Below are 1,990 nucleotides of genomic sequence, written 5' to 3'. Positions count from 1 at the left end.
TAGCATATGAGGGCATCTGCGTAATAACTTCTGTAAACGGAATTGTGACGTTTAATTGTTTTAGTAGGTCAACAAATTTTTTAAATTGGCCCGCATCTTTGGTTTTAATAAGCCTTTGAGGGTAAGGGATAGGTGGTTTATAAGGTGGTGGAGGTACATAAGGTTCTTTCTTTTCTACGGTTTCCTTATTACTCTCTTCCTTTTCCTTAGGTGTACTTTCTTCCTCAGTTGACTTTTTAGAGTTTTGGTTTTCAGTTCTTGGATCTACTGGTCCTTCCACTTCCGTTCCACTTCTTAGTATGATTGCATGAGCGTGGCTTTTCGGGTTAGGTTGGGGCTGTCCAGGAAATGTACCAGTTGGGGCAGCAGTAGGCGCTTGTTGTTGAGCTACTTGTGATATTTGTGTTTCCAGTGTTCTGTTATGGGTAGCCAAGGCATCTACTTTACTTGCTAGTTGTTTGATTTGTTCGCTAGTGTGTATATTTTGGTTTAAGAAATCTTTATTGGTTTGCTGTTGAGAAGCTATGAAGTTCTCCATCATTATTTCCAAGTTGGATTTCCTAGGAACATTATTGTTAGGTGTAGATGGGGTCGGCTTTTGATATCCAGGAGGTATAGCTGGGGCTTGATTTGGAGCTTGTCCTGGTGCATATAAAGCATTGTTACTCTTATATGAAAAATTAGAATGATTCTTCCAGTTTGAGTTATAGGTGTGCGAGTAGGGATTTCCTTGAGCATAATTCACTTGCTCTGCTTGGATTCCTGTTAGGAGTTGACAATCTGCAGGAGTGTGACCTTGGATTCCATAGACTTCACAATTCTGAGTTGCGGCAACCACGGTGGTTGGAGGTGATACATTCAAACTTTCAACTTTCTGGGCAAGGGCTTCCACTTTTGCATTAACATGATCAAGGCTACTTATCTCGTACATGCCACTTTTTGTTTGAGGTTTCTCTACCATTGCTCGGTCGCTTCCCCACTGATAATGGTTTTGGGCCATGCTTTCGATAAGTTGATAAGCACCGGCATAAGGTTTATCCATAAGTGCACCACCTGCTGCGGCGTCTATTGTTAACCTTGTGTTGTACAAGAGACCATTATAGAAGGTATGAATAACTAACCAGTCCTCTAAACCATGGTGTGGACAAAGTCTCATCATGTCTTTGTATCTTTCCCATGCTTCGAAAAGAGACTCGTTATCTTTTTGTTTAAATCCATTTATCTGGGCTCTCAACATAGCTGTTTTGCTTGGAGGAAAATATCGGGCAAGGAAGACTTTCTTCAACTTATTCCATGTTGTGACTGAGTTGGAAGGAAGAGACTGAAGCCATCTTCTAGCTTTATCTCTTAACGAGAAAGGAAAAAGACGAAGTCGAATTGCCTCTGAAGTGACACCATTAGCTTTAACAGTATCAGCGTATTGGACAAATACAGATAAATGAAGGTTTGGATCCTCGGTAGGATTTCCAGAGAATTGATTCTGTTGCATTGCCTGTAGCGGCGAAGGTTTAAGTTCGAAGTTGTTTGCTTCGATTGCGGGTGGAGCAATACTCGAATGCGGCTCATCTTGCGATGGAGCGGCGTAATCTCGAAGAGCACGAGCTGGTTCTGCCATCTCGGGTATTGGTGAAGGAAAAAGATTTTTGAGATCAGGAATTTCGATAGGAGGGAGATTTTTTGCAGCACGATATTCCCGAATTCGTCGTAAGACTCAGAGATATAGTTCGATGTCGTTGATTCATAAGTAAAACGGCTCGCCTTGTGAGCGAGTGTGTGGCATACAAATCAACGAAAAAAGGAAATAAAAATTGCCTTAGTCTCTACAGCGTAACAGAAGAGTTACGATATCGACTAAATAAAAGTCCCCGGCAACGGCGCCAAAAACTTGATCGCGACTTTATGAGTTGAATTGGGGTACAAACTGCAAGTGCACAGTTCTATCGCGTAGTTTTAAAAGATATCGATCCCACAGGGACTTATGAATCGATAT

At 41.7% G+C, this 1,990-nt stretch overlaps 1 non-coding gene across 1 annotated transcript; it reads left to right on the top strand.

Annotated features, from left to right (window-relative positions):
- Nucleotides 1-1,130: 1,130 nt before the first annotated feature.
- On the top strand, nucleotides 1,131-1,237 carry LOC127133382 (small nucleolar RNA R71). The gene has a single exon (XR_007807361.1). It is a non-coding gene; the product is annotated as a small nucleolar RNA R71 (small nucleolar RNA).
- The last annotated feature ends 753 nt before the right edge of the window (nucleotides 1,238-1,990 follow it).

Source organism: Lathyrus oleraceus, chromosome 3, assembly GCF_024323335.1.
Source record: "Lathyrus oleraceus cultivar Zhongwan6 chromosome 3, CAAS_Psat_ZW6_1.0, whole genome shotgun sequence".
Taxonomy (NCBI): domain Eukaryota; kingdom Viridiplantae; phylum Streptophyta; class Magnoliopsida; order Fabales; family Fabaceae; genus Lathyrus; species Lathyrus oleraceus.
This window is presented reverse-complemented; position numbering and strand designations above follow the sequence as displayed.